The sequence below is a fragment of the Aphelocoma coerulescens genome, chromosome 9 (assembly GCF_041296385.1).
Source record: "Aphelocoma coerulescens isolate FSJ_1873_10779 chromosome 9, UR_Acoe_1.0, whole genome shotgun sequence".
Classification (NCBI taxonomy): domain Eukaryota; kingdom Metazoa; phylum Chordata; class Aves; order Passeriformes; family Corvidae; genus Aphelocoma; species Aphelocoma coerulescens.
In genome coordinates this window covers 21,262,676-21,286,442 of record NC_091023.1, presented here as the reverse complement: position 1 = coordinate 21,286,442, position 23,767 = coordinate 21,262,676, and the positions used below count along the sequence as shown (strand labels likewise).

General features: G+C 38.7%; 1 protein-coding gene across 16 annotated transcripts in view; it reads left to right on the top strand.

The window, feature by feature from the left end:
• NAALADL2 (N-acetylated alpha-linked acidic dipeptidase like 2) overlaps window positions 1-23,767 on the top strand; it is a 432,075-nt gene that overhangs the window by 143,170 nt on the left and 265,138 nt on the right. For 2 of the 16 annotated variants that reach the window (XM_069025089.1, XM_069025079.1), the window contains one exon: window positions 15,800-16,115. The exons of the other annotated variants lie outside the window; for them this stretch is intronic. The gene's annotated coding sequence lies outside the window, so the exon portion shown is untranslated. The remainder of the gene's footprint in view (window positions 1-15,799; window positions 16,116-23,767) is intronic. 16 annotated transcript variants of the gene reach the window in all.

Here is a 23,767-nt window from a genome sequence, read left to right as displayed (position 1 = left end):
TGCATAAGTTCTGCCACCTTTTGGATGAATGATGATTATTTCTCAGAAGAAATTGTAAAGATTTATTGAAAAACTGTCCTTGTTCTTGGCCTCTGCCAGGAATATCCAGACTGCTAATAGCTGTCAATCTGGAACAAATTTAGGACCTATCCATAAACCACACTTTTGACCCATTAAACAGAATGATTTTATGTATTTTTTTAAAAAATCCACTCTGTAGACAGCAAATTTTATTCAGAAGAATTGAACTAAAATAAGAGTTTCCTTTTTTTTTTCCTTCTCAGCCTTAAAGTCTGTTTGCAGTCTGTCAGTGGGAGAAGTGAAGGAGTTGACCAAACACTGGAGTTCAGACACGATAACTAAAACTAATATTCTGGTTTCCATCTACTTTGTTGGATCAAGGAAATCAAACAGGTGGAGCAAACCCACCACCACTGAAAGTGTGACAGAAAGATCTTATACTGCAGTGATAAATATAAAATATGTGGGTGTAGGATGGATGGAACGGGAAAGCTTTTCCATGCCTGATGACAAGGGGCTGCCATATCGAGGAGAAAGTGTGACAGAGGTGTCTGTCCCTCCCTGTGTGTGCAGTTCCTAAAACTGCAGCAAGGTGTTGGCTCTCTGGTCTGGTTTTCCCATGCAGAAGGTCTCAACTCCCCAAGTCTTTGACATTCTTTGGATCAGGCAGATTTTTTTTGCTTGTGGAACATAAAAGAAGAGTGAAGAAAAAAAAAAAATCATCCTTGTAACCATAGACATGATAATCATGGTGGCAAATAGAAAAAATATCAATTGTAAGTGAAGTCAGACTAGTTGTGGATTTTAATCACAAAGACAATCATGGCTGGTTTTGACAAACGATAAAAATAAATTCAACAGGCAATTTTGTGTTGCTATCAAATGGAACAAATTCTGGGAAAAAACCTCAGCTTATTATCTCTGTTTCTGAAATTCATAACAGTAATTATAGTTACAAGGGTTTTGATGCAGTGATAAGTGTACAATGGATTTTAATACATTTGTCCAGGGCATTCAGCTGGATGAATACTGGGTATGTCACTGAAATACACCTCTAATGTGAGGTAACTTTTCTTACAATGAGAAACTGAAGTTTTCTTTCTGATGTATAGAAAATCAGTGTGGCATTTTTTGTGGTTCTTATAAATAAGAACATAATACTGGAGGAAGAACTTCTTTATAATATGGGCAGTGGGCAGGATTTCAGAGGATTTAACAGTAACTGTGTCATTTCACACTTAGCTATAAAAGTGATATTTTCTAACAAAACGTTTTATATGGAGCCATAGTATTTTTGAAAGGTTGAAGCATGAGGAAAGTTGAACTTGTGCTGAATATAATGTACTGAAAAAGGGATGCTCTTGATGTCTAAATTGGCTGCTAGCTAGTTTTAGATTAAAGTGCGTAAACTCCTTCTCTCTTCATAAGCAGGTTCAGAGGCATTAAAAGCAGTTCTGTTTCTGGAGTGATATTAATAAGTACAATGGATTCCTTGGAATAATCAGATAATGGGCATAATTTGTCAGTGCTGAATTATTTACAGGCTGGTATTCTCAGTCAGGGATATACTGCTAAGATATATTTAAAACCAGCCAAATAACTTGTGCTAGTAATAAATGACATAACTGAAATCACAGTCCAGAAGATGTTAAGTGTTTGCAAACAAGGGTTGGCTCTCGTTTACCACACCTTATGAATTGGAATCTGAAGCTGGATTCAGGTGGACATGTGCTTTGAATGCAAGAGTGGAGTGCTTGAGAAAAAGCTGTTGTAGAGTGATTGTTATTGTGGGCACGTGTTGAAGATTTGTGATGCAAATATGTGGAGTGTGGGGCTGAGATGAGAATCAAACCCATGACTAAAACTCCAGAAGCTGAGATACTGTAGATCTAAGGGTCATGAACCTGCTGTCTTATGGGGCTTTTATTTGCTTACAGTCCTGGGATTTTAAAGCTGTTCTCATACCTGTGAATCACTGGCTGGAAAGCTGAAAGCATGGAGCTAAATGTAGAGCAGGGCAGGACTGCAAGGCTCTGGGGAGTAGGGATGACAGATTGAAGATGCAACTGTGATGCTGCTTGTGTTAATGTCGGTATATTGCTGATATTGTGGGTTAAGTATGAAGCTCGGAGAGGTTTTGGTTGGTAATAGAAACACAACAGATTTGATGGGCAGAGAATATTAACTGTTAGGAAATCCAGCACATACATTTAATAAACAATATGGTTGTACAAAGGGAATAGCTCTTCTAAAGAAAAATTCCTGTGGGTAATTTAAAGCAGAACAATCTTAGGATAAAAGGATGTATTATTATTTAAAATGCTTTATTAAGTTCAGGATCTTCTCTTACTGCTAAAAATTCAGAGAAGCCCTTTTGACCTTGCACTGTTTAACAGCTGTCAGTGGCAGAGCCATTACATTCAGAAGCGGTTTTGCAGTGCATCTCAGAGTACATCAACTATTTATACTGATACCTGCACACCCCGACCTGAGTCGCAGCTCTTATCTAATCAAACATTCACTTACGGGTGGCCTAGAGAAAAGTTAATGAAATGCAGATTTCATTAGCCACGGTGGAACGTGTAATTTGACTAATGAAATGAGGTCTATTGCTCACTTAAACCCACACCTCTGGCCACAGGAATTGAACGTGTTTGATCTCTGGGAGTGCTTCAGGAGGGTAATTGGCTGATGCATTGGAGGGAGCATCCTGAGGTGGGTGGCACTGTGAGTACCAGGTGAGAGGAGGACCTGCCTGTAGACTCAGATTCCTTCCCTCTTCCAGTTGTAGTCCTTAGGACCGGGTCACACAGAATGGTTTGGGTTGGAAAGGAGCTTAAAGATCATCTTATTCCAACCCTCTGCCGTGGGCAGGGCCACCTTCTATTAGAGCAGGTTGTTCAAACCCCCGTGCAGGTGGAAGCTCACATCAGGCATCCTCTGAGTGTGCTGATCCCAGCAGGGCTGCACACCCAGCAGTGCCCACCTGGGGACACACAGTTCTGTGTCACATGTTCACAGGGGCTGCAAAACAGGATTTAAAGGGCTTAGAGGAAAAGCAAAGTCAGACTGATTTTGGTTTTCCTTTACAAAATGTTTAAGAACAACCTGAATGTGGCCTTCTGGTAGGAATAGCAATCACTGTTTAAATACTGATCCAGGTAAGAAATAGTTGCATTGTAGAATGTGTTCTTTTGTAGCATTATTTTTTTATTGTTCTCTGGACAATGCAGATCTCCTTCAAAGGTGCATCTAAGCCCATGTGGCAATCCTTGCTCCTTTGTCTTTTGTATTTCTACATCCCAATGAAAAGAGGCTTAAGACATAAATCAGGGTTCTGTCTCCTTCAGATTTGTGCATTTTTAGTCCATTTAGTTCTTTTGAATGAGATGGATTCGTGTGGTGAGGCTCTCTGTAGGTACAATGTTTTTATGTTTGGCATTAGCCATGGAGAATGTGCAATTTGCAGAGGAAAAGGAGCCCAACAGCAGGTGGAGCAACGAACTGTTTACAGCCCTGGATCATGATAGCACACGTGCTTCTTTATTTTGTACTTGGTCCTTCTCCTTTTCCTCACTTTGTTCAGATCAATTGTCAAACATCTGCCTGTCAAAAAAAAAACCCAAAAAAACAACGTTGCCTTTCTATTTGGAAGATTAATTGGGTTATTTCAGTCACAGGAAAGTTGCCAGCTCGTGTAAAAATGGGAGGAGAGGGGGACACAAATTCTAACATCTATTGATTAATAACAGATGTATATTCAACTGGATGGAAGATAAACTGCTCTTTGCAGGGATTTGATGGATAGGTGCTTGCTTCTCAGTTTCCTGGGGAACTCTGCAGGCGCCTCTGTTGGGCTGCAGAGGGTGTTACCTAATGAATTTCCATTGATTGCATGATAGTGAGCATTGATCAGGTCTCTGCTGCCAGTCAGGTCCCTGCTCCTGCTGCTGCCTCTGCCAGCCTTCCTCCAGTAGCAAATAACAGCTTCCAAAGACTGTTTTTCCCCATTTCTTTTCTTTTATGTTATTTCTTTCTGCTATTAAGGACTGACTTGAAATGATGTACATTCCTAGAAAAGATCAAATCCTAGAAAAATCAGCCCAAAGAGCATGCTGTCTTTATCAATTACTCTGTTTAATGTGTAAAGTGTCCAGCAGAGTGTATAATCCAGTGTTTTGGTCAATTAGTAAATCAATATAATCCAAAGCAGATTTATAAACTGCACACAGACAACCTGGGGAACGGAGTCTTTAAAGCCGATAGCATCAGCCAGCATGTCTCAAGTTATAATGACAAAAGGACTGGGAAGAGAGTAACTAAATGCTGGATTGCTTTGTAATGCCAGTGTGAATAAAAGGCTGCTTTTTTACACAACGTGAGGAAAAAGCATCCTGGCCTGCTGTAGGGCTTTTGTGTCTCTGTGTGTGTTAGCTGTGTGTGGATAGATGGCTGCCTCTGCTAGAGAGAGGACAGCCAAAACAGAAAGAAGCAAAAGAAGAGGTTGATAGAGGAAGTAGTAGGGAACTTCATGAAACAGTCATTCCTAATCCACTTGCAGAGGTGTCCTGAAGTGTTGCAAATGCTCTCTGCACATCACGCACCATAGAAATGGTTTGGGTTTTTGTTCTCTTCTGTCATTTGCATTGTGCTTTTTGTCTGGTAAAATTAATGGTTGACATTGTTTTGCATGGATTTGAGCTGTGTTGGTCTTTGGATGAAATCTGGATTTATTTTTAAAGATTCCCCATCGCCTTTTATCCCTGTAAGTGTCTCTTGAATTTCACACTGGGGCTCATACACAACTGCATTTCAGTCCTGCTGCAGACTTACTCAGGTGAAGGCCACAGCACTTGCAGTTTACTGAACTATAACTGTATAGTATTGTCCAGCTGGAGATTAATTTTTTGGTGGGTTGATGGGCATTTTTCTGGTTGTTATCAACAGCAGTCAGACTAAAATGAGAGTCTCCTTGTGCCCAGAGAAAGTACTGTGCTTTTTTGGTTTGGTGAGCATCACCAGCAATACCTTGTGGCCTACTCTTTTTAATTTGAAAAAAATATGTAAAGGATAAATTTTATCCAGATGGCAAATAGCTGATTGAAATCCAGCTCTTTTCACTTTGGTGTGGGTTGTGTGTGGCATTTTTGGTTCATCCCTTTGGAGTTTTTTGATGTTACACACATGAAAACTGTGCTGCTGGGTCACTGCACCCCAGAAAACAGGCATTAAAAAAAGCACCTGCTCAACCTCTACTTAAATTTTTGACCAAAATCCCACCAGCATCACTTCTGGCAATTGTCTTTCACCAGGTATTGCTACATCAGTTGATTGAATTGCAGTGCTCCCTAAGTGAAGGGTGCCTGGATAAAGGGAAAAGGCCACAGGACAGTGTGAAAGTGAATCTGTTGTATGATAAATTATACTTTCTGTCTTTCATCATGTCAGTCAAATTAAAATTGCATAAGCATTGATATTAGTTCCTAAATTTTAGCAGCTGTACAACTGAAGGAAATGCCTGCAAGCAGAGAGAAGTTAATTTAATGAAATATTTGAACATATTCCTTATCCTCCTTGTGGTGCTCCTTAGAGGTGTTACTGGATGCTTATTGCTGGGAATGGGCTTCTGCTGCCAGAGAGAAGTTGTCTGCAATAAACATAACCATCAAATTCCTGAAAATTTCCTCTCAGTGAAGGTCAAGAACTTCTCCTTCTATGTGAAAATTATATGGAATTACATATAATCTGTTGTGGAATTACATATAATCTGTTGTTTTAATTTATGACACATCACAGCCTGCGTGGGATTTCTTTTTTTTTTTTTCTGAGCATGGAATCATTTAGGCTGGAAAGGCCTCTGAAACCATCAAGTCCAACCATTAACCCAGCACAGCCAAGTCCACACTAAACCCTGAGTGTCACAATGCTGCTAAATACAGCAGGATACCATCTGAAAGGATCTCCTTTTTAGCTAGAAGCTGAGGAAATAATGGTTGTCAGAGTTGAGTCACAGAGATAAATATTAATGAAAGATCTCCTGTAAGCCACTGTAAAGCCTCCTTGGAAATTCAGTCATATCATTTCCCTCATTAGCTGGGAGCTCTTTTGTCATTTGTGCAGTTAACTTGCACTTCTGGAGGAATGTACCTGTTTCTCAATGACAGTTTCAAGGAATTTCTGTATCATGTGGTCTTCTGTTACTAATTTCTTAAGGATGTATCTCTCTCAGTCAGTTCCCAAATTCTTAACTATATTTAATGTATATTAGTCACACACATCAACATATTTTAGAAAACACTGTGGATGTTCTAAAACTTCTGGGCCATTTCCAGGCACGTACAGAGAAGTAGCATTATTCACGTGAGAAAATCATTGGTTTAATCACCTTGTGTTGTGGGGCTTAGCTGTCTTTGGATGCCTCCTGAGAGCTTTCCTGTAGGAGCATCCTCCTGGCGGGTGGCTCCAGCCTCTGCTGGATCTGCTGGCAGTCCTTGAGGTTCTGTGCACTGTTTCTTCCTCCTCAGCACAACCAAACCTGCACTTTGAAGTTACATCGTGTTAACTCAGTCTTCTGTCTGTCTTCTGATCTCTTACAAAGAAATAATAATGAAATTACAAAGGTCTTCCTGATTCCAGCTCCTCGGGCTAAACCACCTGCTCACTGCAATTACCCGAGGCTTCCCATCGCTGGGATTTTCCCATACCACTGCACTTCAAAGGAAAGATATTAAATGTTGCTCTGTTTTAATGATTCATTGTAACGTTGTATAATGCAGTTTCTGGCTTTTCTTGTCTTGCTCAGAGCTTCATGTAACTTCGCCTGTTAAATCGTTTAGAAGTTTTTATTTGAGTCAAGTTCTTCAGAAAATGCCAAGGTAACAAAGGGCAAGTAAGTGTTTTCATCTGGTTTGAATAAAAATGTATCCTGAATTTGAGTGTTTTCTAAAGGGATTTTCTTTTTTTTTTTTTTTTTAATCCTGTGAGATGTCTTGTCTTTTAACAAATAATCTCTAGTATTTCTTCTGCTTTTTGGAGAATGTAAGCAGAATTTAGTTGCTCACAGTTCAAACTCACAGTGTGCTTAACCAAAATGCACTTTGTGGGCTGCTCGTAGGGGCATTGGCCTAGACCTCTCAGGTTCTTTCCAACCCAAACTGCTCTATGATTCTGTTCTGCCTGTATCCTCCACTCTTTGTTTTGTTCACACATGATAAGGGACAACATCTAGGCTTAGAAAAGTCAGGGCTGTGGTTTTTTTTTTCACTCTGCAACTTCTGAAATGACATTAAAGAAAGGAATAAAACTGTATTATTTGATCAGTACAAGTAAACACAAAAAAAAATGGAAGGGTGACAATAACAATATAGAGAGAAAGCAGCAGAAAAATTACAGGTTCATAAAAACCTCCAAACTCTATCAGTGTTAGCAAGTAAAACTCCACATCAAAAACTTTGTGGTGTTTTTACATCATAAAATCTCATTCTAAAAGGATTAAATAGAGATAAGATCAGCCATAGAATAACTGTGTGCAGAACTGAATCCAGCTGACTGCATTTGTGCCTTTCATTCACTCATCACCAAGAAACGGGTCCAACTTTCACTTAGTCATAGCAAATTCAGATTTTAGAGATAATTTTTCCACCATTTGGGAGGAGGGACTTACTGGTGAAATGCAACAGGAAATGTAACAAATCCAGACTTAGATAGTAACCTGCCTTGCCACCAAATGTCATAAATATATGGACAAAAGATAAATGTGCTGTTTTTATGAATCTGCAGTGCAACTTTATCTCAAAAATAACATAAGCCTGAGTGCTGAATAACAAAGAACTGACAAGTTCTTGGGTTTGTTTTTCTTGATGTACTTATATTTTCATTTTAATTCTTCAGTTAAAACAACCTCCAACTCAAATTTTTAATTCTTATGATGAAAGCTTTTTTTATTTAATTGACAGTTTTGATATGCAACATTTTTTAAGCCATTTGTAACAATCTTAGTTATGTAGTATAAAGTTTGACTTTTTAAAAAAGTGATTCAGGAGGTCTTTTGTAGCTCTAAAGTAGTGTGGCTTATTTTTTAAAAAAAATAAATTTAAAAAAATTCTCTGGAGATAGAAAGGTAGAACTTTTTTCTAACATTGACATAAACATGTTTTTCATTTGCCTCTAGATTTTGGTATTAATTTTGATGGCAGGACACTAAACCCAAACATTTCTGCTAATACATTGAATCTATGCAAAGCAAAAGGCTGCTTGATAAACTTTGCAGATTATCCCATTCAGTTCTGCCCCTGTCCATTACAGCAGCATTTTGCAGCTTGCAAGGCTTTCACTCTAAGTAAGCATTTTCCTGATGTGAAGTGCAGCACTTTGGGATGCTTTGTGGAGCTTTGTGTTTCCCAGGATTTATATTCTCCTCTCTTTAGCCATGATGAGAGAGATTATCATCTTCATGCAGATGATGTTAAGGCTTATGTGTAGGTAGTTTTCTGTAGCACTCCCAACTTGGACAGAACAGCTTCCTTCTGCAAGGTTGAGTTTGTTGTCTTTAGGATAATTGTGTGTGTGTCTATGTTTCAATAATCTCCATGGTCGGGCCATGCTGGCCTTACTTGGTGCTTCAAAACCCTCATAATTTCTCCCAGAACTGGTTTCCAGTATTACAGCATAAGAGGAGCACTCTATACCTCAAACCCAGCAGCAATTAGGTCACATTTGCAATTTCTTCCCAAACTGATGTTATGTGGTAGCCTTAAATATTGCAGGAGTGACACAGTGAACCTGAGCTGTCTGAGCCTGAGCACCTCCTCACTGGTGGGAGATTTGCAGGAGATTTTGGTGTCTGTGACTTGATGAGCTTTCACTTTTCCCTCTGTTTTTGTCAGTGTGGAGTCTTTCTTATTCGAGTAACTTCATTACTCTCTTTGTGACAAATTAAATTAAGAATTTTTGCCTACGCCAGGCTTCTAATGGTGCCTAAAAATAATTTCAAGACCAACAGCATAATGTCTTTCAGTAATTGCTAAATATGAGTGAACTGACAAGGCTAAAATAAGAATCAGGCCAATTAAACCTCTCTTTGAGGATAGTGCTGCCTGTAATTAGAGATGTTCAGGAAATGGTTCTCCCTTGCTCCCCACCAGTCCCCACTCTTTTTCTCCCACCGGATGATGGAAGTGAAGGGAGAGAGCACCCACCTCGAGCATTATAGTGCTCACGTGGGAATCTTCAGCAGCTTCCCTAGAATGTGAAACCTCATAGTGAGCTTTTTAGAATGCATTTCTGAGAAATGTCTTGCTTTTTTTTTTTTTTCTTAAGAGCCAGTGCTTTCTGAGGAAAAAAAACAAAACAAAACAAAAAACCACCTCAAAAAAATCCCAATAATTCACTACTTGTGGTGGTGGAGAGGGGATATTTAAGTGTCCTGTCCTGTTCAGTGAATTGAAGGCCTTTGATTTGGTAGTGTGGCAGTAACAATGCTGCAGGACTTCCAATCTGTTGTCTCAGCAGTCTGTAGGAGCCTTACTTTAAAAATGAGTGATTTACCTCTTTTGAAAATGTTTATTTCTCAATAACTAGGTGAGAAATTATATTATGGAGCTTCATTGTAGGTGACCATAGTCTTCACCTGCAACTCAAGGTGGAACACACAGTCTAACTTCAAGTCAGGAAGCTACTTAAAATAGAGGAAATAGAGTAAATGAATAAAATAAATAGAGAACCTGAGAAAGCTGTGTATAGCAAGAGGGAGATACCTGCAAGGAACTTTTGTTTCTGTGTGATCCTCAGTGCACCAACTTTTTCTAATAGGTAAAGATCTATTGCATGCCATAAGGTGGTTGTAAAACAATTAGTTGTTAATTCTTTTAAAATACATTACTCTTTAATCTAGTTTCTCACAACAGCAGCTTCTTGTTTTAATGAGACATCAAATGAATGCAGATTTATAAAATGCAGATTACGACCACCAAGGAGATATTTCTTACTCTTTACTAGGTCTTTCAATCCTTCACTATTAGCATCCTTGATCTAACCAATTTCTACCTTAAGGATTGTAATTTTCTCTCTGCATGGTGAATTGCAAACCTTGTCCGTTTCAAAGATGTTTGGCTTTTGTCTGTTTTGCTGTTGCTTTCTTTTATCCTGACTTCAGGATACCTGAGGTGTGTTTTTTAAAACTCTGAATATGATGTTGGAAGTAGGAAATAATATAAGACTTTGTCTTCAAAAATAAATTCCTATTTGTGAAGTGTTGAAGCATGCACTGAGCATTTGTCAGCTCTCATTGTTCAGCAGCATGGTACAGTTGTATAATGTAAATTTAGCAGGTTTTTGTTTTTTTTTAAAGAAACTTTGCACTGACTTTTCTCAGTGTGAACAGATTCTAAAGTCTTCAAGGTTTTGTTCATCCTAAACTTTGTATGTCACAGCAGTTTCTAGTGTCTTGAATGTGGCTTAATTGGCTCCCAGATGTGAGAACAAAATGGACCCATTTTTCATTTATCTGTTGAGAACATGGACATGTGCAATTACATCGTTGGAGTGTATTGATGGGCAACCCTATAGATTGACTTTTTTTTTTTTTTTAATCAGGGTTTTCTTTTTACAGTCAGCGAGAATTGTATGGAATGCGTTGGGAATCCAGTGGGAATGTGTATTTCCTATTCACTCAGAGGTCCAAAAGCCAGCATGACATTGTCTTTGCAGTAAACTGTATTTTCCCTGAATTCTCTGCATTACAGGCTGAGGAGCTGGATCAAAACCTGGTGCTCACAGCAGCAATGCCTGCATGATACATTGTCATCTATTGATAATATTTTTTAGCATGGCACCTAAGCAAGGGCAACGCCTTACAGCAGGTTGCAAAATAAAAATGAAGGGGGTTTTGGTATGACTAAATTAGTAACTCTAAAGTTATTGATCTAGAGAGGTTTCTCAGCATTTGTATGCTTTTTTTCTTTAAACTCCTGTTCCATATCCCCTCAATTTAATTGCTAATGGGAAATTTAGCTCTGGGGACAATTTTTAACAGCCATCACAAGCAAGAATGTCATTCCATAAGTGGCACCTGATATTACTGTCTTTTCACGGTGGCATTAGTAAAATAGTCTTAATCAGGCAAATACATTTGCAACTCAAGATTCTCTTCACCCCATCAGCTACTATGAAAATTCTCCTTACATGTTTGAATCGTCTTCCCTTAATGAAAATTGATGGGAACAGAGGAGAGGTGAGTGGTAGTGATACAAAATAATAGGTGCCATCAGGCACAAGTGTGTTTTATGAACTTGTGTCACATGAAGCCTTGAGAAATCCTATACACATGAACACCTTCACAAATTGTGTTTATCTTATGCATGCACAGAAGCAAACTACAATTTTCTGGTCTTCAGGGTATCTTCAAGTGGGTCTGTCTATTCCTGCTGATTCAGTCTGAGCTAAGAAATACATCAGTAACCCTCTAGACTTTGCAAGATTACTTTGGATAGATAGAGTTGTATGAAATTTCTTGTTGAGACATGAAAGCAGATGAAATTCAGCTGGTTTTACTCTTCAGTGTGATGTGAATTTCTTACTAGTTCAGGAAAATAAGTTAAAGGACTAGTCAGAGTGTCACAGAAGTGATTAAATTGTTCTTCCAGGTTGTGCTGATACCGTAAGGGAAGGAAACCATAGTTTCAGAAAGAAAGTAAAGCCCAATTACCTCTGAGTAAAACTGGCAATTTCCTTTTTTTTTACCTCTTTCCCCAGAGGAAAGGGGTTAGAACCATGCTCTGTAGAATGGATCAGTCAAAAAAAAAAAAAAAAAGAAAAAAGAAAAAAGAAAGAGATTTAAATACTTAAGTTGGTTATGTGAGGCTTAATTACAGCATTACATGAGAAACTTTCCAGCATTAGAAGCCAACAACCCCCATGCCCCCTCTCACCACTGCAACTTGGGAACCTGCAGAGAACAATATCCCATCACTTTGAATTGCAGTTATTTCTTCTAGTTATGGATATAGTCCAGTTCCTTCACTTAAAGGAGTTTCTGTTCACTTTTCATCTTCACATTTCATCTCACAGAGGGGTGATCACAGTGCAGTAGTGTCTGGGGTGCGTTTGGTGAAGTTTTCAGGTATCAGAAGTAGTTTTGAGATTTTTCAGGTTAGTTACAAGCTCTGGCATTTCAAGCAAGGAAACAGAAGGAAAACCACGCAGCAGTGAGTAATTTGCCATTTCCCAATAACCTTCCAAGCAGAACTGAGTGGGTTTTGCATGGCTTTCACAATTGCTTTGAAGAGCATTCAAATGTACCTCTCATGTTGAAACAGTCTTGTTCTTTGGTTTCCCACACACCAGTCAGTAGTGTGTCCTAAGCAGTCCTCTGCAGGGCATTCCCAGACTCATATGTGAGAATTTCGTGGTTGAACCACTCCTGTTTCTTCCAGGCAGCTGCCCAACCAGTTGTTTTAGCTATTGGCTTTCCCTTTTAATCTTTGCTGCCTTGGTTACTCACATCTGCTAAAGAATGAATGTTATTAACTCGGATGATGACAGAAGAAATGAACACAAACTTGTTTAAACTGGGCATGTAATTTGAAATTTTTAAGAGGAATCTTCAAGTGGGAGCAAGTTCTTCACCAACAGTGTTGTGGGTTCTGTTAGCTCCTCAATCCTTATTTGAAAGTAGTACTTCTATATTTTCTTCTCAATCCTGTGTCAGAGAACGGCTCCTCTGAATTAATATAAATTTACTGCAAATAGGGAAACGGGACCTGCAGGGACCACGGAATACATGGCATTTGCCTTTGGACAATGCTATGGAAGGATGCAGTGGATGTCTGGTTCAGGAGGGTCTGCTGAGTTAATACTGCAAGTTTTCCCATGTTCCATAGCCCACAAAAATCCCTAGTGGAAATGTGATACCTGTAGTAGAAGACCAACTGCCCCAATGGTATTGCACATTATAATGTGCAATAACAGCAGGAGAAATAAAAAACATGGGCATTATGCTGGTTATTTGCAGTAGAAGCCCATGTTAAATAATATTCCAGTGGTCCTAGGAATGGATTGTGATGAGGAAGGACAAGGTAGAAACATCACTTCTCTTTGCCGCTCTTGAGACACACATTTCATCCCCATGGCAATGACCATATCTATCCAGTTTGAAGTCTAATTCTTAATGAAAAATCCCTTAGGGCTGCCTGCAGCTGTGGGAAAGTTTCTCATTATGTTCTGCAGGGCTTAATTTTCCATGCAGGGCCGTTGATGTTTTTAGTTCACGGGAAAAAAAAAATAAAAGCCTTACTGATGAGAGACATTGGAGAAAAAAGACTGCTGGTGAAAATACACTGAGCAAGAGCTATCAATCCTTGTTTGGGAGAGAAGACATGGAAGCTTCAGTGTGTCTTAGATGGCAAAGGAAACTGCCTTTCGATTGAATGTTATTGAAGGGCTTTCTTTTCCTCTTAGTCCTCAAACTGCGTCTTGGTGCCTGGGGGGCTTATTGTGTTCCCATTTGGAAATCTGTGTAGTAGATGTGGTCCTTACTGGATGCTTTGTGTTTAAGGGGTGGGAGAAACTTTTTTTTAGTTGGAAGATGGTAAAGGATGAGATTACCATTATTTCCTTATTTTCAGCATCTTTTTTCTAATCGTATTTGTGAGTTGACTTTGGCTCAGCTGTCTTTAGTGATGGTTGGGTGGAACTGCCAGTGTAGGAAACCAAATCTCAGGGTCTTAGAACTGAAAATACTTGATACTTTCGGGTTTGATAAGACTCTCCTTACAGTCTCTCCCTTGTGTAAATGACATAATTAACTTAGGTTGCATTATCAGATTGCTTTAACATTCTTTAAAAATCACTGTAAAATAACAGACTTAGGAGTAGCAATCGCATAAGTAATGGAGGAATGCAGTAATAACAGTAATTCCTACAGTATTATCTTTTAAAATTTTTTCATTAATTTGAAGTGTTGGACACTGTTTTGCAAACCTTAGGTATTAAACAGAGAACTTGTCCTTAGAAAATTAGTATTGGTGAATAGTAAGAGTAGCAATAAAAAAAAAAGAAATGTAGTACAACCTCTGGATACCGAGATAAAAATAATAAGGCCAAGGCAGTCAGCTCTTGAAGATCTATTTCTCTGTGTTAACAAAAGTATGAGACAGAGTTTTACTGCAATTTAAAATAATTAATCTTAAATAAGTACATAATGGCAGCAAAATCAATGCAAATCTACATAAATAGTCATGGTGAATTAGAACGTAGCACTATTGAATGGACTGCCCAAGATTTCATTAACTAGAAAGACTAAAGAACCTGTTTTGTAAGAAAAAATCCTTTATCCTATACCAGTTGCTTTAGGTCGTTAATTTGAGAAGCTGATCATTTTACATCATTAATCATGATAATTAGAGACAGATTTAGTGAGCTTTAGTTCAGTTCTCAACTAGATTAATAGTTGTGTAATCCAGTGTTTATTAATACAAATGAAGTAAATTAGAAGCGTGACATTATGAAGAGGAGGAAGAAACTTCAGGAACTTTCCTGGATCGTCCCAAAACTCCATTAATTTACCATGACAGGTTGTTCTTCAGTAGTTTGCTTTGCTTTGTTTCAGTCTTTTTCCTCCTGCACTAATAATGCTGCCATTCACCCTGGAGAAGAATGCGTGTAATGATCTCTAAAGCATCTTTACAGTTCCTGAATATCCATAGATTCTGGTATTTGGGTGGAAATGGGAGTAGGGAACAGACCAGCCATGGGAAGTTGTGCCTTTTTATTTAATACATATTGCTATCTGTAAGATCGTGTTCTCCCTTCACCTGGAGGCTCTGAGCCAGCATTGCCAACACAAGCAGGATTTCGTGCGTCAGGAGACTCCTACCCCAGTGTGGTGGCAGCAGTTTGTGTGTGAGTGTTGCCATGCAGGAGTTCCAAACAAGAAATCCTGTGGACAGCGATGTCTCCTTGCTGCTTCTCTCAGGTAGGGAGGAGAGGGTGTTCCTTCTGCTGCCTCTGACTCTGTTGCTTTGCTTCAGAGAGGAGTTGTGTGTGATGGAGTGGAGTGTAGAGGCAAGAGGTTTTCCCCAGCTCTGAATTTTTCATTCCTTTCCCGAGCCAGGTGTCTTCAGGTGTTCTATGTTTTCCCACTCTGGGGTTCACAGGGCAGATTAATGCTGGCTTTAAAAAAAATCCGACTGGTACTGATCCCTCCCCAGGGTTCTGGCATTGATCAGGGGGTCTGTGAGTGCTCCTGTGCCTGGGAAACACAGATTTCCAGGGGCTTTATTGAACTTGTGTGCTGAAGCACCTCCTTTTTGGGCCATAGGTGTAGTTAAGGGTAAAACCTCAGACTTATTTAGGGTTGGCATCAGTTTCTCATTATAAACCTAGTATTTCAGCACTTCCAGAAATGAGAGGTTCTTCTCACGGCCTGTTTGAGCCTTGTTGATTCCCATGCCACCTTCTTTCTTTTAAAATAACTTTAAAATTAGGAAGAAAATAATGACTGTTTCACAGGGTTAGAAGATTCCTGATAGCTGAAAACATCTATGAACTAAAAATCTCCATGTACTTTTAGCAGCTGGAGGAAATCTGCATGTGTTCATGTCTTTTCTTATGTCCTCTACCAAAACCCACTAACCCAACTGATCCACAGAGTCACCAGCATTTTCTTCCCGAGAGATTTTTTTCCTTTTGAAAGAAACCCCTCTTTCCTCCTGAAATGGAAGGCTTTTTTTTAACAGGGCAGTTCTTGACCTTCTTTCACCTTTTTGTTTTGGATACACAGGCTTAGCTTTGTATTGAAAATCACATTGCAAATCTAAAGAGTCATGGAAAACTTCAGAGCTCCCTGCGAGGAAAGCACCAGTTGCTGTATTCCTGTATTTTGAACAGCAGCTCCTTCCAATGCAAAACACCAGGCAGCAGTTTTAGAGGAGGTAATTTCCTATCCAATCCAGGCTCCTGGTTGCAAATCACCTGACAAAAAGATCATGAAGAAGTAGTTGTGCGACGTGCTGGGCCGTCACTCCGGTTATTCCACAGCACCTTTCCAGTGAGCAAGTTGAGAAATAGGACCTGGTATCCAGTGGAAGCTCCTTAGGGTAGGTGGTTTCAGTTTTGCCTCCCTTGATTTGAGTAAGACAAGCCTGTTTGCATCTGGGAAGGGAATTCTCTCGGAGCATGCCTTCACATGCAATTTCTCATGCCTTTTTGGATCATCTTAAAAGAAATCTATACCTGTAGTTGACCTACTTAATCTGTGCAATTATTCCACTTTGCTTGGGTGTATGCACATCGTGTTCTTGTCTCCGTTTTTTTCCCCCTGGTTTTTGGCAGTCGTTTTATTCCTCGTTAAAAATACCATTTGGTTGTTAATGGGAACTTAAGAGTTGAGTATTTCTATTGTTAAAATTACTGGCCAGAAGAATGGAGGCAGGAACCAGACAGTGCTTAGCAAAATCACAGCCCATTCACTGCTTTCTCAGAAATCCTGCTGGATTCATTTAGGTGTTTTTAATAGCGATGAGTAAGGCTGCTGGAGCCCTGCTGAAAGCAAGTGAAATGTCAGGGATTATTGGTTCTAGTTAAAAAATGCACCCATTTCTCAACAGGGCTCGATGCTGCAACATCTCTTTATCTATGAATCTGCTAAGAGATTTCCAAGAGCTGATGGGTATCTTGTGCCTAATTGTCATCTTTTGTGTGATGCCAAATTTGCTCATGTGTTCCTTCCTTCATGGCTGTAAAGCTACAATAATCTTTAACGCTCCAGAGTCTGCAGCCTACATAAATTAAGTGTTTCTGGGTCAAATTGCCTCTGAGTGGGGTGTATGTAGAGAGGGTTTAGCCCTGTAAAACCCTTTTTTGCTCTGTGATCCAGCAGAACTTAGTTACCAGCTGAAATTGAGGGATGTAAGTAGTTTTCCTGGAGACACTGAGTCATTTGGTGTTTCTTTCTGGCTCAGTACTGGCACTCTTAACATACTGTGTTATCTGTTCCTTAATCAATATAATTAAACATCAGCAAATCTCTTTAACTTTAATCAGACTTCAATTTAACTTAATCAGACTTAGTTTTGTTGAAATTTACTCTTCTCAGTTGTGGTGAAATGCTTACTAACATAGGAAAGAATGACACTTTACTTGCCTCATGTTATTAAGGCTATACAGGTCACTATGCTAGTGGAACAACAGTAAATTACAGATAAAATCAAAATTAAATACAGAAGTTTTTGGCCTAGATATGGTAAATTTTTGGCAATATTAACATATGCAGATTACTATATGGCATCTGATGCTATTTAGTGCTTTAGTTGTAATACTTTCGACCCTGATGTTTTGCTTTACATTTTTCTTGTAAATGTTGCTTTTGTAGAGTTGCTGTAATAAATTCTTTCCTGTGTTTTCCAAAGTATTGCCTTGCCCCTTGGCTATCATAGGGAAACAGCTGTGATTTAAGACATCAGCTTTGCTATTAACATCAAGTGGCTGCATAGCAGCCATGAATCATCTTTATGGATGTGTTCTGACTAAATCATAGGATTCATTAGGTGTGGATGGATGGGTATCTGAGAAAGTGATATAGGTAATAGGCTGTCTTCTAAGATAATGAAAAAGTTTTCACCTTCACTTTTCTTTATATATTCTTGCCTTGGAAATGGTGGCTTCAAAGCAGAGCTTGCAAACACACAGCTGACAATGAGTCTATCCCTGTAAATCCATACACAAAGGACTGATTCATGTGGTTGAATGGTGATTATTCACAACTGGGACTTCCGTAGCAGACTCTTTTATCAGACAAGAACAAATTAAGTTTGGGTTCTTTTTCAAGCTGGAAGTTCTCTGGCATCTGATGGCCAAGAAAGGATTGTCCCTGGTGTTCTCAGAGGAAGGTGGTGCGATTTACTGGGATGAATCACGCAGGAATGTGCAGAAAACAAATTTTCCAAATTTCTGTTTTGTCAAACCAGCCATTTAAATAGCAAGCATTCCTTCTACACATGGCCTCTGTGGGAGGGTATTTAATCTTTCCTGTATAATTTATTTATTTCAAGGAAATTATTTTATTCTTCTACAGAAGAAGCAAAGATATAAGGAAATTGCCTCTTGGCCAAGTCATATCTCTTAACCCAGAAAATACAATTCACCCTCCCAAACGAGCTGGGTTAATCTGTTCTTCTTGATAATGTTTTGGTATAATCAGATTTTTCATAGTTGCTCTCTAAATACTAATTTTTTTTTGATCAAGCTTTCAATTTATTTGCTGCAAAGAATGGTTATTTAACAACAAAAACCCACAAAAAAATAGCCTGAACATTAAGTGCCCTAAGACACGAACTCATTAGAAGCACACAGTCAGATTGATTGGACTGATAGTGATGGTGATGATAATAATAATAATTGCATTACAGCAGTGCCTTAGGATCTTAGCTGTAAATTAGGTTCTCATTCTGGTAGGTACAAAACTAAGATCCTCTCCAGCTCAACAAAAAAAAAGTGAAATGAGAAGCAGTGAGAGCTTGAATACAAATCTTCCCTTCCTTTTTGTTTACTAAAAAAAAAAAAAAAAAAATACAAAATCATTTAAATAATGACCTCTATGATCATTGAATCCAGCCATTAACCCAGTCCTGGCAAGTCTGCCAATATGCCAAATTCTGTTCTTCAGCTCCTGCAAAAAAAGCAAAACATCTGTTGAGCATCTATGAAACACTGCTGTACAGGAATTCAGCACATTCTCACCTCTGTTTGTGGTAAGTAGTTAATAAAGAAATGAAATAATGAATGATGCAGATTCCAGCTGCAGCAATGCAGGTAGTGGTGGTAATAAGCAGGGAGCACAAATGCCTGTTTGAAGGATGAATTGGGGTTTGTACCAAGCTATTGCTTTTACAGTCAAGCAGATGTCATGGGCTTGCTTTACAGGATATTATGATATATGAAACCAAAGGCTTCTGAGCAGTAAAAATTACTCCTGTCAATTCATCTTTGTGTATGGCACTTTGATATACTGTTCACAGCTTAATTATATTGTCATAGTCGAGAGATTAAAACAAAAGTCAGGTTGACTCTTGCTTAAACCTCTCTCTGAAATAATGCTCATAGGTGAAGGGGGAAAAAATCCATAAGATCTATATAAAATCTCATTATAATGTATTGTGCCATCAATAACAGGTTCCTTCCATCCCGTTTCACATCGTGCAGTTCGGGAGATTTTCATCAGCTATCACTCACTGCACGAGCACAAACAGCCAACACCAGACATCCATGGGGAAAAGCCAGAATGGGAACTATCCTTTGGACAAGCCTTGGAGTGGCTGGGGTGTGGAATGTGCCAAACCACACTGGAGTCAGGGCAGTGGAACCACGACAAAATCCTTTGGTGCGGGTTTGTGGGTCTGACTGTGAGAAGTGTCTGATAATTCCATGTGGGAAGGCCTGGCTGTCCATTCACTGGCATGGAGACAGTCACCTGTCTCCAGAGGAAACTCTTGGGTGGTGGCACCCAGGGCCCCTTCAGCTGCCATCCCTGGCCAAGGGACAGGAAGGGATGAAGAGTTTTTCAGATCTCGAGCTGGGCTCGGTTTGTTACCAAGGAGATGTATGGTTTTTGGGTTTGCCTATTAACTGGCAAGTTACACACGACAAAACAAACTCTGTAATCAAAATAAATTGCATGATGGTGTTTAGGCATGCAGCTTCTGAGGTTTAATTGTTACCAACTACAGTGATAAAAGCAAAACCTAAGGGAGAATTTTCTGTGTTCTCAGACTCTGTGTTACTCTTTGTATATTTTACTTTCATCTAATAAGTTCCTCTTGTGTGAAGCTGTTGGTTAAAATGAATTCCATATAGGTTCCTAATAGAGATCTACACAGCATCCAAAAAATCAGTGTGGTTAAAGTAGGTTGAAAATTTTCAAGATGTTTTGTTTGGCATATTGCTCCTGCACCTTATGTTTCTGGATGATGCTGTAATGCATATACAAATTAAATATAATATTAATGATTACTGCCAGGTGCTGCTGCTGCTGCTGCAAAAAAAGTAATTTAAATACTAGACAAGTAAATGTAAGTTAAGATGAAGGTGCTAATACAGTTTATTGTATTATTTGATGCCCATGTTTTATATACATTGATTCAAATGATGGGTTGAGGCATGCACCTAATTTATTTAATGACTTCCTGCAGTAGTTGTGATTTTGCCCATGGGCAGCTTTCAGAGTGACAGCTTGGAAGGTGGAGAAAGGTTGTTTATCTTTTAACTGGAGGATGAGAAGCCAAAGGTGTGGACAGGCAGAGGTGCTGGCGATGATGCCAAGTGGTGTCTGCTCGGTAAAAATGGCTAATGAGGAATTTTTTCATTGCAAGTGATCCCTTTCAAACACCGTGGAGTTTTTTTCTGTGGATGCAAAGGTAGGGCTGCTCCCATATTCATCTGCCTGGGGATGTGGCACATGCTGACAGCATGATTTAGATAGATGTGAGCAAGTAGATTAATGAAGCATCAGGAAAAAGTTCAGACATACAATCTTCTGTACTTGCTTTGCCACTAAAAGGTTGGATTGGCTGTCATAAATTACTAATCTGAGCCTTCTAACTGTACCAATTTGGTGCCTCTGCCTTTCTCTTCAGTAGTTTAATGAAATAGTGCTTGCTTGCCTCACATATTAAAGAATCTATGTAATAAAACAACAGAAAAGAAAGAAAACCTTGCATGATTCCCTGGATACCTGGATGTAAAGAAATGGGTTGGAATCTGATGTTTGCAGATATTTGCTTTGCTAAAACAAATTCTTCCCATGTATGCAAAGTGGTATAATTTATGTAAACACATTTTTCCCCAATTTTACATGTTTGGGAAAAAATAAATGTTTAGTATGCTGTAATTTTGTAAGAATGCTGCAAAAAAATGGTGGAGTGCTACAAATTGCTTGTAGAGTGCATGGCGCATATCTATGTGAGAAAATTTTAGGAAAGCTTCTGATCAAAGTCAGAAAACAAATCTTCAGCATTCAAACATCTTCAACATTCTAGGAAGATGAGGATTTTCTTTTTTTCCCATGCTGAGGCCCCAGTTTCAATGAAGTCAGATCTGTGACCTGATACTTAATGTGTAATTTGAGGCCCTTGCCCTGGGTGGAAATCCTGTTGTTATTTAGCAGTAACCTGCTGCCCCTGAGGCACAGTGTCAATTCATGTACAATGTATTTAGTGATGTGTTCTGGGTGCACTAAATAAGAATTTGATTTTCCATTAAAGACTTGTTGAGAACAGCTATCTTTCTGAAGAGCTTTTCACATCTGTTCTTATCTCACTATTTTAATTGTCTAGAGCTGTATCTGTGTGCCAAGATTCCTTTTTCTTTTCTGTAATAAATTCCTTTATGATGCTGCCGAATGCTGTTGTTAATGTGGAATTGCCTGGCTTCACTTGGTGATTCTAATGCCTCTTGGGTGAGCTTTGTCCATCTCATTGAGACTTAATAAAATCAGTAAATATCTCTATTTTAGTGTGTGGGTAATTTGCTTTTTAAAAAAGGATGAGGTAAAGTCCAATGCTGTGTAGTGATGGTTGGCATAGTAATATTGTTGTTCCTTTAGAAAAGCATTCACTGTGCAGGAGACCAGAAGCAACAGTTTAGCTATTATTAATCTCTGGAATATTTGGGCTTCTCTTTTTGGCGTGATTTGCTAATAGAGTGTTTCACTTGAGTAACCAATGTCTTCTGAAGGAAAAAATAAACAGATTTGTTTATCTGTAGCAGCTTGTTGTGATTTTTCACTTCCTTTCTCTGTTTGTATTTATTATATTTTATATGTAATGTATAAATATTGATATCTTGGAGAATAATTTTTACAAATAATCTTTTTCTAATATAGTTGTTTGTCTCCATTTTATTTTTTTTGGCCAGATGATATATTTTGGTGCTTAGCAGAATCCTCATGCTTTCCTTTTCTATCATAAATGAACATCACAGATATGCAATTTAAAAATATATTATTTTCCAAGCAGTTATGGATATGGTATTTTTAAAGTAATGCAGGGAACTTGGAACTTCCCAAGATGATGGGAATGCAAGTGTAGCCCTTGCTGGTATAACTGAGTTAATGCTCCAGAGATGTCAGAAATGGGGCTGTGTGTGTGTCTCTTCAAGGTACTGATTCCAGGATGTGCTCCTTGGTTTGTCCCTTGCATATCCCATAGTGACAATTCTGCCTGCCCTGGTGAAGCACAGCTCATGTCCCACGTTGGAAGCTTTGCCAGTACTCCTTGTGTGCTCCCTGGGGAGGAGGCTGAGCACGTGGAGATCTCCTTGACACTTGTCTCAGCTGTTCCCAGGAGTGAAAAGTAACATGCTGGAAGGATTTGTGTAGGTGGGGCGTTCTATTAGCTACAGGTGAAGGAATTTCGAGGCTAACTCAGTCTGGAAGAAATGATCTAATCTCTCTGTATTTCTCCCTTGCTACACTGATTTCTGCGGGTTTGACTAGTCCTGTGTGTGAAAATGATTTAAAATGTCTCCATATATGTAAGTTAATAATGAAATCATTCTCTAAAATGTTTCTGTTCCTATTCTACATTGAAGCTTTTTAGTATCTGCTGGTTTTTAATTTTGTTCTTTAGTGAACTTAGTAAATTATCATGTAGAGTTACTTGTTGAAAGTCTTACTGAGTTCCTTAGAGTTCCTGATAGTTTCTAAATGTTAGTGTTAATCTTTTTGATAGTAGGAGCTCCTTGCTCTGCAGCTCCCTAGATTTTTGTTCAGGTAAGATAAATTCCTAAAGTAATAAGAAGGGTTTATGTGTTACTGCATAAGTAATGGATTTAGTTACTTTGAAGATGAATGAAGTATTTCTCCTACTGTACATGGTTTCAGCAGAAAAGATTAGAGCTGGACTAAACTATAAGCCACTGCTGTTAAATATTTCTGTGGAGATAATGCAGGTTCTTGACTTCGTGGTTTATTTGATAGGGAATCTGGACTCATTCCTGAGTATGCCATGAAAGTTTCCTGTGAGCAAATAATCTCTCTTAATTTGCCTTTTCTAGAGAAAATGAAAAATAATCATAATCTTCTCTTGGATGGAACCTGGTATTTAGCAATGTGTTCATATCTTGAGAAGAAAAATAGATTTTTGTTGTCTGCTTACACTTTAAAATTACTGTGCTTGTAAATGACTGTGGAATTGCTAGAGTAAATTACTGCACTATAAAATACTGGTTCTTGGTGGCTCAGGAAGAGTTTTTAGTGTACATGCCACACTTAAAAGATACTGTAACATAAATCAAATTTATTTGAAAGGTATTATTGGGTTTTGTGTACTCTGTACTGAATAGTAGCGTATCCTTAGCAATGATTACTCATAAATCCCACAATTATTCAAAGAATAGCCACACGATTAGAGTAGCATTGACTGTGTTATCCTGTGTTATTACAACAGTATGGAAGCATTTTAATAATAACAAGGGATTTAATTGGTATAAAGACTTCTTTGCAGAATGCTAAACACTTTGGTAAGCAAGGTATTTGAATTGTGCATTACAGGCACCCGGAGTATTATCAGTTAATTAGGAACTGAAGGGGCAAATGCAGTGTTAGCAAAGGCTGTTCCACTTCTGGACAGTTTTTCAGTATTAAAATGGCTGGAACAATGATTTTAAGTTTTATGTGACTTTGAGTATGGTTTCTTACCTTCTGTGAACACTTCCTAAAACACACTTTTTAAGCACTTTTCAGGGAACAGTGCGG